This window comes from Hipposideros armiger, unplaced genomic scaffold, assembly GCF_001890085.2.
Source record: "Hipposideros armiger isolate ML-2016 unplaced genomic scaffold, ASM189008v1 scaffold_42, whole genome shotgun sequence".
In the NCBI taxonomy this organism is placed as follows: Eukaryota; Metazoa; Chordata; class Mammalia; order Chiroptera; family Hipposideridae; genus Hipposideros; species Hipposideros armiger.
Window position 1 is genome coordinate 788,145 of NW_017731392.1, and position 12,911 is coordinate 801,055.

Below are 12,911 nucleotides of genomic sequence, written 5' to 3' on the forward strand. Positions count from 1 at the left end.
TTGCACTGTACTTTTGTTTGCTTGCTTTGGTGCTATAAATCTGTAATAATTTCTTATTCTTGATTCTCAGGGAGTGAGGCCTGTGAACAAAACAAAGCACCTCCTTGCCCCCACAGAAGAAATATATATTATTTATATTAATATAAAGTATATATGTATCAAAAAAATGTATACACATGACTTGTATTCATCTTTTGCTAGCGGTATATATTATTATAATTTTAATACAATATTTTCTTTCTTAAAATGCATATACACTTTTTTGGCACCCTCTGTATGTGGATATGTTTAGTTAATAAAAACATTATAAAGAATATAGTTTTATCATCAAAATGATAATAATGCATTAAGGATCTTCAGACCCATTGCATTTTTCTGTGCCTTGGTTAGAAACTCAATGTCCGTCAAAGAGCACTTTGGGAGCTCACCCAGGTGGTGCCCGTGACTGTGCCATGCCCAGGTGTTCAACACCTGCCTCCCTCAAGACAGGCATTGCCATCCTGTTCTCACAGTGGAACCAGGGACTGAGAAAGCTAAAGAAACTCCAGAGCTCTGGTCCCAGCTGCATGGACACAACTAAACTGAGAGAGAGCGCTTGCTGAACTGTGAGTTGTAGGGGGCAAAGGATAGGAAGCGTCATGGATGGAGCCATGTGTCTGACTCGAACCACGGGGAGGATGCAGTCTACTCAGGTGGAAAACTGGCAGGGAAATAGGTTTCAGAGGGAAGAAAGCAGTCTAGTTTTGGAAATGTCAAGTTTGAGACACTTATAAGTCATCTATGTACAGATGTCAAGGAGGAAGCTGAACCTAAGAGACTAGAGCCCTAAAAAGCAGACTGGGCTGGATATGTAAATCGAGGGGTCATGAGCACATAAATACATTTGCAATAGGAGTGGATAAATTCACCTGGGAATAGAACCAAGAAACTTCTGTTTAGAAAAGGCAGAGAGAAGAAAGCCTGAAAAGAAGCAGATAGGGACTGACAGAGAAGTGGGAGAAAGACCAAGAAAAAGTGGAATCACAGGTTCCAAAGGAGGAGCATTTGAAGAGGAAGGTGTCTCGGGTTCATTTCCTCAGAAAGCAGACTGTGAGATGAAGCTGCATGGGAAATGGGTGAGAGTAAGGACAAAGCAAACCCATGAGACAAATGGAACCCAGGAGGACAAATTGAAATACACAAGGACAAACTACCTCAGCCCTGATGACATGAGTGATCTGTGAGAAAAGCCCATGTCCTTCATCATAGAGCTGCACATGCACCTGGCCCAGGCCTCAGGGGAAAATCTAGCAGGAGATGGAGGAGCTGGGAGCCTGGGTGCTGCCTCATGCCAACACGGGAAGCCAGCTGACCGGAGACAATGTGTGGGGGCTGCCACTGTGTCTGATGTAGACATGGTGGCTGCTTTACTTATCTTTCAAATTTCTCTTGTGACCGACCCTCATCCCAAATCATACAGAGAAGTAATTTCGCTTCCTTCAATGTACACAGTAAAAAGCCACCAGAGAGCCCTGGATAACACAAGGGTTATAATTTCCTTGCAGAATTATTGTCAAGGACTGGAGATAATACATGTAAATCTGACAGAGAGACAGGCACATAGCTGGTCCTCAATAATCAGAAGGGAATAATAATGCTGTTGATGTTAATAGTAATTTGATAAACTGTTCTTTTCCTTATATTTTCCTTTGTATTTTAAGCAGATAGCCCTAATTGTCCTTGATATATATCCCCTCCTTCCTCTTAGGACTAGAATTCCGTCCAGTACTATATTCCTTTTGCAGTCAAGTGTAGTCTTGTGAATTAGGTCAGTGACTGGTTTTGAAATAAAAGTGACATGAGAACTTCTAGATCATCTCCTTAAAGACAAGTTACAGGTCCTGGTTTCCTCTCTTTCTCCTTTCTGTCCGCTGGGTCACAGATACAGAGGTGAACTAGCTTTGGCCATGCAGATGAGGACAACACCCTGGGGACTAATGGAAGGATGAAATGGAAGACGCCTCCACCCCTACAAGATCACATGACGGAGATAAGCCCAGCCACCCTGACCGCTCACCTCCAGGCTGCTGTTCACTTGGGTTTCTTATCCTAGTTACTGAGCCTATACTCTAACTAAAACAATATGCTGTTTCCTAGCATCTAAGCTTTTCTTCTGAAGGCCTAAAGAAGAAACTGCTTTAAGTTTTTCCTGGCTTTCAGTATCTAAATTGTTGAATAAATGTTCCTGGGAAGGGAAGAGAGAGTGAGGAATGACTTGAGAACAAGAGGAAAGAGATCTTTATTCCAGACAGAGAAGAGGATTGAGTTCTTCAGGACCCCATGAACAGTGGGGACCCTTGCTCTGCTCCCTGGCAGCATCCCAGGAGGTGGCACGTTTTAGGGCAAATGATTGTACGGTGTCCTCACGAGGCTGAACCCTGGACCACTGGCTCCAAGTCTCACCATAGATTATCATGGTTGCAACAGAAATACCAGATGTGAGGGACAATTTGAACTGGGACAAAGAAGGTCTTAGCAATAACAAGTGAATCAGTTAGCAAAGAGGTCAAGCTAATGCCCTGCCATTGGAAGACCCAGAAACATTTTACCCAATGGCAACCAGGATGAAGCTTTAGCAATAATGAAACTGGATTTCCTATTAGTTTGTTAGGATGAGGACTCTGAGAGAGATTTAATATTTAAGAAAATACAGAAACGGGACATTTCTGGCACTCCTGAGTTTGCGGATGTGGATTTAATCAGATACATCATCTGTTTTTAATCATCATCCAAGAGTCACACCAGATTTGTGTGTACACCAGGGTAGTCCCTGCTTGGCTCAGGGACTAGCTAAGGCTGATGGGCAGAGTGAGGGTGTTGGAGTCTACAGTGAGAAGGACTGGCAAAGGCAGGACAGGGGCCACCCTCATAGTCTCAAAGGATGGTGACTCTAGGTTGAGTAGTTCATTTCTTAGTTCTTGTGCCTCTGACACCCACCAGGTTATTCTTTTTCCTCTCAGTGCTGAGGTTAACAAAAACAAACAGGGGCAGCTTGGGACAGTGATTACCCAGAGTGTCCTCCATCTCAGGCTCTTCTTGGAGCAGTAAGTTCCAGGGTATCTGCACCACCAGGAAGGTTGGGATGGTCAGTGCAGTGCCTTCCCTAGGATAACAGAAGAGCCACAGCAAGGAAGAATTAGAGAGCCTATAGCACAACCTTCCCATTACCCAGATGAGCAAACTAGGGCTCAGAGCTCAGAGAGGAGAGACTTGTTCATGTTTACACAACTAGTGGGTGGCAGAGGTGAGACAGGGACCAAAGCTTTTGATTCTCAGGCCAGTCCCTGGTTTATTACACATTGATCTTATTGGGGACAATTTGAAGGGAGATTAAATGGTCATATGCCCCTTTCATAATCTTGCCAAGGTGCCATAAACTTTCACTATTCATTTCAACCCTTGAAGCCTTAAGCCCATGAACTCTTATGTTGACATAGGCAGGAACAGAGTTCCATGTGAATGTAGAGGGGGAAGCGGAAGCCAAAAGATGCTGACAGGTGGGCTTCCAGAGGATTCGTAGGGAAGCTATCTTCCAGCATCTCCCTCTCATGCACATACACACCATCCCCAAGAGGGCCTAGAGGTGACAGGATCAGAAGTCCAGCTGAGAACATACCGATCCTTCTCAATATTAAATTTTTCTGTGGCCAACGCCACCTGGAAACCTTTGAGATGCTTTCGTAAGTTACAAAGGGGCTAACAAACTGTAGAGAGGCTCACCACAAATGGCCCCAAAGCAGGTGTAACAAACAGCTGGAGAAGACAAACAAAATTGCTTCTTGGCAGCCAGGTGCTCTGGTCCTGGGAAGTGGGGTGGCCATCCCAGCTATCTGTTCTTAAGCCTTTCTTTCTTTCCTTTCTTCCTTCCTCCCTCTCTTCCTTCCTCCCTCCCTTCTTCTCTCTGTTCTTGTCCCCTTCCTCTCTTCCTCCCTTCCTTTTATCTCTCATTAACCAATCCAAAAACATGTATCTGAGTTCTTTCCATGTGCCAGAAACCCTGCTTAGGTGCTATGGTTACAAAGACAAACTTTAGTCTCTGCCCTAGAGGTCATTGCACCATTTTTATAGAGTGTTCCCTTATTCATTCATTCAATACACGTTTATGACCTGCTGGGTTAGGAAAACTACAGCCTCTTGGGGTTGGCGCTTACACTAATACATACCCTAGACAATTAGCAACTCCCTCCTACCACGCACAGTTCTTCTAAAGATGATTACAGAACCATCTACCTTTCCTTTCCCCATCCCTTTCTTAAGTTTTCTATTCCTTTGTCCACTAATTTTTCTTCCCGAAAAGGGAAATAGTGGGTGCCTGAAATTCTAAACTTCTTGCTTTCAGACAAGGCCTGGGAGAGTATAAATAAGCATATGAATATTTAGCAAAAATGACTGCTATGCAAAGCTCGAAGCACTGTTGTCATAATGCAGAGCCTGCTTTAATCACAGCCACAGGGAAAGCATTTGTCACTGTCTTATCACACAGGAATGATTTTCCCTTTGGCAGTGGCAGCCTGCCAGCTGGCTGTGGAGCCAGTGCCTCTTTGGTCCTTCGGGTCACAGTATCAGTCGGCATGCTCTACCACCGCCAGGCACTGACATTTCTATTTTTGCAGGAGGCGCCAGGTCAGGGAACAAAACTGCAGAATCACAGACACATTCTTATTTACATTGAATGCGAATCTCATTTTGGCTCAGAAGCCTAGAAATTTCCAACCTTTATAGTTCAATATATCAGAGATGACTTGGAGCTTTGCTGATCGAAGTTGGCTGATAGACTTTGGATCTTATCATTCCGTTGAAATTCCCAAGGTGGGTGGTAGAAAGTGTCTCTGTAAATCTATAATAATTTGCCATTTCTAAAGAAAGCAGCAGCTCTGCCGGGCACCACTTCCATCCAAGCCCAGCTCAGAACGAGTACCACAGAGTGATGGCTGGTCTAGGGAAACCAAGTCCTCTGGGAGAGATTTGGAACCATTATTTATTGCCTCCCTCAAAGAATGCTGCCAAGGGCTGCTTCAGGCCTCTACGTGAGACAATTCATAGCCATGTAGACTCCATGATAACTGCGTCTTGGAAATATTTTAACATTAGACTGACACTTTTGATTCTAGCCAAAATGAAGTAATAGACAAGATTTACTCTCCCACATAAAACAAAAACTGGACAAAATATATGAAATAAGTTTTCAAGACACTGAACGCCACGCAACAAAGGATCCCTGAAAGCTAGAAAACAATCAAGATGAGTGTTGCAACTGGCTCAGCTTACTGAGTTGAGAGGCTTCACAGGTTGCGGTTTAGGAGTGAGGAAAACACAATGATAGTGCAATGGACTTCCTGAGTTGAGGGATTGGGCTGAGGGTCTGAAAGATTAAGGCAGCTAGAGTTTGTAGGACAGGATACTGGGAAAGAGAAACAGCATGTAGGGAACACTCTGAAAATCTCAAAGGAGTCACCACTGGGTATTTAGCTGAGTAATGATCAGTGCATGCATGTGAAGAAACTGCATGAGGCTGGAGAAAGAAACCCCCAAAAGGATTAGCGGTAATAGTGCCAAACAATCACATCCAGCTAGGAATAGCACCTGTTTCCACAAGACATACTGGAAAACTTCATAATTCATGGAGCATTGGATAAAGTACACAGAAGGGTCTTTCTTCTGTAGTGAGGAAAAATTAGCCTTTCACTGAGCACTGCTTCAGTCTTGCCTAACAAGACTGGATCAAGACCCAAAAGGATCAAAGTATTTCTAAATAACTGGATTCCAGGAAGAAAAAAAAAAGCTCAAGAATATTTATGGGAATACAAAAATATCTAACACCCAACAAAATAAAATTCACTGTGTCTGGCATCCAGTAAAAAATACCAAGTATGAAAAGAAACATGACAGTACACTCATAATGAGGTGAAAAACAATAAATTAAAATCATTCTAGAACTCATACAGACAAGGACATTAAAATGGCTACTACAACTATCTTCCATATGTTCAAAAGGTTAAGTAGAGACATAAAAGACTTTTTTAAAACTCCAACTTCTACAGATAAAAACTACAACATGTGAAATGAAAAATGCTTTCAATGGGATAATTGGCAGACCAGACGTTACAGAAGAAAAGGTTAGTGAATTTGAAGATCGAACAATAGAATGTATTTAAAGTAAAACAAAGCAAAATGAGAATTTTAAAAACGAACAGAGCATCAGTAAACTGTGGGGCTTCAAATAGCTTAATGTAAGTATAATTGGAGTCCCCAAAGGAGGGGAAGAGCCAAAAAGTATTTGAAGAAATAATGACCAAAATATTCCAAACTTGATGAAAATTGTTAACCCAGAAATCCAAGAAGGTCAAAAACCCCTAAGCATAAGAAATATTTTTTTAAAGTACATCAAATGCTCAAAATCAGTGATGCAGAGGAAACCAGAGGAACAAAGAAAAGGATAACAGCAGATTTCTCATCAGAAACAATGTGAGTGAGAAGACAGAGAGCAACATCTTTAAATTAAGGTGGGGGGGGAACATTTGAACTAGAATTCTATACCCACAGAAATATCTCCAAAAAACAAAGTTGAAATTAAAGCTTTTTCAGAAATAGAAAAGCTGAAAGAATTCATCACCAGCACACCCACACTTCAAGAAAAATTATGGAACATTATACCAGATGGAAATATGGATGTACACAAAGGAGAGCTTCAGAAGTGGTAACTACATGGGTAAATATGTAAGGATTTTAAAAAATTATTTAAATCTATTTTAAAGGATAATTGTTTAAACAAAAAGTATGACAATGTGGTATGGGATTTATAGCGCGCGCATGTGTGTGTGTGTGTGTGTGTGTGTGTGTGTGTGTGTGTAGGCATGTATGTAAAATGTATGATAACTATATCATAAAGTCTGGGAATGGAGAAATGAAAGCACAAAGAGTGCCAAAAAAATGTATACACATTTTAAGAAAGGAAAAAACTGTATTAAAATTACGCTGATGGTAACCACCTTGAGTACCTCTTGTAATTGCAGAAGTCAAACGTGACATGTATTCATCTTTTGTTATTGGTATATATTGAGTATTACAATTTTAATGCAGTTTTTAAATGTGTATATATATTTTTTGCACCCTCTGTATATTGTTAGAAGATTCTTATACCTATGAAGCAATATAATATCACTTGAATGTAGACTCTGATAAGTTAAAGATGAATTCTATGAACCCTAAAGCAGTCACTAAATAAAACAGTTATAGCTAATAAGCCAACAAAGAAAACAAGGAAATCACAAACAATTTGACTAGTCCCAAATTATATTGTCTAAAATACTAAAAGTAGATTCTGTTAAAATTTGAGGCAGCAATTTTTAGTATATGAGAAGTGGCAGAGAGGCGGTGGGCTTTGAGAAAGAGTGGAATTAACTGAGAGAGGAGAGTACATGCTGACTAGAATGGGAAGATAAAGAAAGCCTATAGGATGAAAGCAAGGGGAAAGCTGGAAAACAGAGGTCAAGAACGAGGAAGTTGTCCGAGACCTCTATACTTTTCCATTTTAAAAATGACAAAGTCTTGCTCCTGTCCCCACCCTTGGATTATACAAAAAATACAAATTAGTCACTACAACTTCCTTTATAATATCCCTCTACCCCTACATTCAGCTGAAGACTACCGATAAAACTAGAAAACATTGGATTGGAATTCTCTGATCTTCCCATGAGCAATTCGACCATCCTGCTACGTCTATCCCTAACTCCTGATTCCTGCCTCCTGGTGTAAATGAAAAAATATCCCCCTCCTCCTTCTCATCTCACCTGGCACTGGGCTCTTTCTTGTGCATCATTGTCTCTCGCCCCACTGCCAGGCCATTCTTTGTGGTATTGATGTGTGCTCTCCCTGTGCACCCTGCTTCTACCCCATGGCCATGGGGGCAGAACTCCTCCTAACCCCTGCCAGGCTGACCCAATGTGGGGGCCAATCTTGAGTTTTGGTGTCCTTGTGAGCTTCCCTCAACAACTGGCAATTTGGACGGTAGCTCTGAATCTTGCCTACGTCACACATTTCTCTCCACAGCATGCTCCTCTTTCTCATCCTCATCATATGTATTTGTATTTCAATGATCCTATGACATATGCAAAGAAAATAATAATACCCAAATTTAAAGATAACAAAACTGAGTGAGATGGGATGATTTACCCAAGGTCACATGGTAAGTGGAAGAGCTGGGATTTAAGCCCAGGTACTCTGATTACAAATCATTTCATTACACGGAAGCAGTTAAGCTCATGGGAATGACCACTGTTTGGGGTGAGCTTTGAAACTCTGACCTCTCTTCAGATTGTACCTTATCTGGGAAATTTCTGGGAGGCTGATTCCCTTTTACAGTTAGGACAGCTCTTCTGTCCCCTCTACTATTCTTCTGTCCCTCCAGCTGTCAGCTGTCTAGCCCATGGGTGAGGAGGGGTTCCTGTTTTGTCTTTGGCTGTAGGTCATTTTGATTAGGGGTAGGGAAGTGAGGTACGGAAATCAGTATAGACCAAGTCCCTGCTAAACGTCCTAACCTACATGAACTCACAGAACCATTACAACAATTTTGTGAGAAAGAGCTCAGGACACCATTTATGTGTATATGTGTGTACACATGCCTGTATACATCTATCACTTGAACTAAGATGCAATTCACTAGATAGTTAATAAAAAATGAAAAGAATAAGAGCAATTTGGGGGACTTACATTACAAGACATCAGGATGTATTCGTAAGTTTAAAGTAATCAAAACAGTATGGCACTAACACAATGACAGACACATAGAGCAAAGCAAAGCGAACAGCCGTACAGTGTAAGATTCTACTTAGGCTCTAAACACAGAGCATGAGGCCATTCTTCTTCCTACCACATATAATGTAAAACAATATAAAGGACCTAATTTCTAACATATCAGCCATGTCAACAATTGTAAATGGGTTAAATAATCTATTTAAAAAAAAAACAACCCCTCTATATTCAGTTTTACAAAATGAAAAGATCTGTAGAGATGGGTGGCTGTGATGACTGCACACTGTACCCTCAGGACCTAAACACTCCCCAAAGGCCTACCTCCTATTATCATTACAGGATTTTAATGACTTTAAGGACTTTGGGGGAACACAAACATTCACACCATAGTATCCTTTAAGGACAAGTCTAGGGTGGAGCAATAAATTCAAGTCAACTCCGCGTTACCTTCACAGGCTACCCAGGGACACCATATAGCTTACACTCAGGTATACTTAACACCTCAACCTGGGTTCTTCTCAGTACTCCACTCTCTCCCCCAATGGCTGGGTCTGTTGGATGTATCACAAATACCCACCACATGTCCTGATATTACTCCTTGGGAGACACCACTAACTGATCGCATCACCCTTTCATGTTGAGCCCGTACAGCTTCACTCTTCTTCAAGACAGGCTGCAGACACTTCAAAGAGGGAGCAACATTCACAATCCCAGCCCAGGGTGGATCGAGGTCTTCTTCCACCCTGTGTGGCATTTACCATGGAGTTCAGGACCTTCATTCACCCCTTTCCAGAATGTTCTAGTTACACTCACAATGCCACTGCTCCAATTAGCGCCCTTCTAAGCTCATCGTTCTTCCAGTGTTAATGGAAAACAGTGAGGAACATGTTTTAATTTTATCCTTGTTCTACCCCAGAGGAGTCCTAAACTCTCCTGCTTACAGGACTCCCATGAGGTTTCCATTTTTGTAGGTATTTGGTCTGAACCAGTTAGCTTGGATTTATATTTGAAATTTCCTAAAATGTAGAGAAGAGGAAGAGGAGGGAAAAGGATGTTATTGTTGTTGAATGCCTATCCACTGAGCACAGCAGAAGGACCATTCTGGGGTTTGCCAAAATTAGCATTGCTAGATAAATTGGGAGACTTATATCCTGCCGGTTGCCAGGAGAGCATGCCAGCTAATTTTAGCCCACTGTGTAAATATAACCAGCACTGGTATGCACTGGCCTCTAACATTAACGAGGGTCAATCACATCCTTCAGCAGCTAAAGAAATTTCTGCACTAACTTAGTATTGACCGGACTTCCTGGACCCTTAAACCCCTGCTCCTCCCACACATACTGATTTTCTTCTTGGAAATGACCTTGGAGATCCCTCAGCCAGACCCCCTGCACTATCCATGGCCTCTTCCACTTCTCTGAGCAGAAAATTGCCCCAGGAAGGCAATTTTAATAAGGCAACATCCTTAATGAGTTAATATTAAAATGAGTTAATTAATTCATGTAAAGCATGTAGAAGAGTTCCTGAAAGATGATAAATGCTTAATAAGTGTTAACTATTGTTTTATTGTTGTGTGTCTTGAAATCTTGGCTCCCCATTTTGCTAGTTGGATGACCTTTGGTCATCTTAAGCCTTGATTTCCTCATCTGTAAAATGGGCATAGGAAAAACCCCTACCTGATAGGATTGCTGTTAACATCAAATGAGTTATGACAGATAAAGATCCTTCCTGGCCTCTGCCTGGCACCTGTGTGTGCCCAGGATGTGACATCTGCTCTTGTTACTTCTTTAGGCATTTGAGAGTATTTTCAGTCAGCAGTCACACTGACAAACCACTCAACTTAGATTGTTCCAGAAACAACTTCAGAGTGACTAAATGAATTTAGAAAAGATGTATGTATATTGTGTGTATGTGTTCTTTTTCAATATTTTATTTCTTTATGGCTACTGAGATTAAGACAATGATAAAAGCAAATGGTTTCAAAATATGGAAATATATAAAATATATAAAAGTAATCATAGAACAGTAGTCAAGAAAGAAAGAGAGCATTTCTGGGTTTTTTCCCCTCTTTATCTTGTTCCTGGGTGGGTTTTGTTTTATTTATATTTGTCTCAAAGTAGGAATAATAGTATGCGATCTGAAGAGAAACCATAACATTCTCCATTGTGGCTGTCTACGATTTCAAAGCTAGGTAGTTTATTAATGCTTAGAATTAAACATTAAACTTAAATATTCCACTTAAATATTATATAACATTTCTAGTTATTGGAAGTGCTTTTCCCACAAATTTTATGGAACTTATTTACTTTTTGTTATTTTTTCCAGAAACCCAGTTTTAAAGCCATTTTCATAGAGAATTCTATATTACTCCTAGTGTCTTTTCTCAAGCACTTTTGAGACTCTATTCATGAAAGTCTGTGGAAGAGTAAAAGCTAAACTTTTGTTTCTTAGTTTTAAAGACTATAAAATCTCTCGTTCTTTTTAGAGTGCTGTGTAGGAAACCAAGGTGATCCCTAGCCTTACTCATTGCAATATCATCAAGTATATCTGCATTTATAGTTTTGATGTTTATCATCTATTATTTTGAAGTATGAGAATAAATGCGTGGTTATATTCAGAAACAGATTAAGGGAAATGTTTTATTCATTCATAATAAAAAAAGAATGGTACGATAGAGTTATTAGCCAAAGTGGACTAGCTATGCTGCTGTTTTACTCCAGAGATGCTTAGTAGCCATAGATATTGACTGAGATAAGTAAATATGGCCTATTACTTCTCTGTAGATTATGTGTACCTGAAGAGGCTAAAATAAACTGGCAGATAATCCCCAAATTTTCCTCATTTGTTTAAGTATTGCATCATGCTGTTTCCTTTTGGCAACCAGTTCATCCTGCTAGGTATGCTTTTGCTTAGGCCAATATTAGTTTGTATTTCCTGAACCGACCAAGCAATTAGTCTTATAAGATAGTGACATAGGGAGAGAGTTGGCTCAGAATTTTAAAACTGGCAACAGAACAACTGCAAAGGAAATAATTTGGCAATTAAATGTGGAATATTGCTAGATTTTTTTTTTTCATGAAGAAGCATTTCTTTTAGGTCAACTATTTCTAGTATTTAAACAGTGTCTTCCCAAGAGGTTTCCCTCATTAATAGTTTCTTTTAGAGGAAAAGAACTACTATGTGTGGCCCTTGGCAAATGCCTCCTACTGTAGCTCCCACTTCCCTCCCAGTGGCTCTTGGGGAATTGTGGTCAAACTGTGCTCCTGTGCAATGACTGGCTGTGACAAGTAGGGAGACATTTAACCGCAGTAGGAAGAGACATATCTTTATGGCAAGCTGTGTGACTGAGGGCAAGTTACTTAACCTCTCGGGACCTCTAAACAGGAACAGTGGTCCCTCCTTCACAGGCTTGCTTTTATTTAGCTCCAATGTTAGCACTTTGCATATGTATTTCTGTTTAAGCCTCACAACACCTCTGTGAGGTCGGTATTATTATTAGTCATATTTTATAGATGAGAAAAACAAAGCTAGTAAGTATTCAAAGTCATCCGTTGCTACTTACTATAAGGCTTCCGTAGTGCTGCTGGAGAACGCTGCACGTGCCTGACAAGAGCCCTCCCGGAGAGGATACTGCCAACCATAGGTGTCTGGTTTAGATGCTCCAAACCGCCTGCACCCGTACTTGCCACTAGTGGGAGGTAGAAGGGAGAAGATGACGGTGGCCTCCTGCATGCGTCCTTTCTGCCTGCCTGTCTCCCTCCCCTTTTCCCACTCTGTTTTGTCGATAGTTTTTCTGAACTGTGGGTAACTTAGTTGAGTAGAGTAACTATTCCTTTTAGAGTAGCAAGATTTTCATCTCATTTTTTCTGTTAACAGACCTTGCTGCTCACTCCCCCCACACACACACACATGCGCACATGCACATGCACTGCACACACACACACACACACACACACACACACACACACACACACACTGGCTCTCACCACTCAGTTCCACCTCCCCACAGTCACACTCTGCCACAGCTACAGGTGTAAGTACAAGACTTTTCTTTACAGTGATATTAATTGGGTCTGATGAGGGCCCAGGACCTGACAGCTTGGAACAGACTTGTCTGCTGT

General features: G+C 41.1%; 1 long non-coding RNA gene across 1 annotated transcript in view; it reads right to left on the bottom strand.

Moving 5' to 3' along the window:
• LOC109380930 (uncharacterized) overlaps window positions 1-12,479 on the bottom strand; it is a 29,112-nt gene extending 16,633 nt beyond the window's left edge. The window contains exon 1 of the long non-coding RNA XR_002123582.1: window positions 12,353-12,479. This is a non-coding gene — a long non-coding RNA (uncharacterized LOC109380930). The remainder of the gene's footprint in view (window positions 1-12,352) is intronic.
• Between the last annotated feature and the right edge of the window lie 432 nt (window positions 12,480-12,911).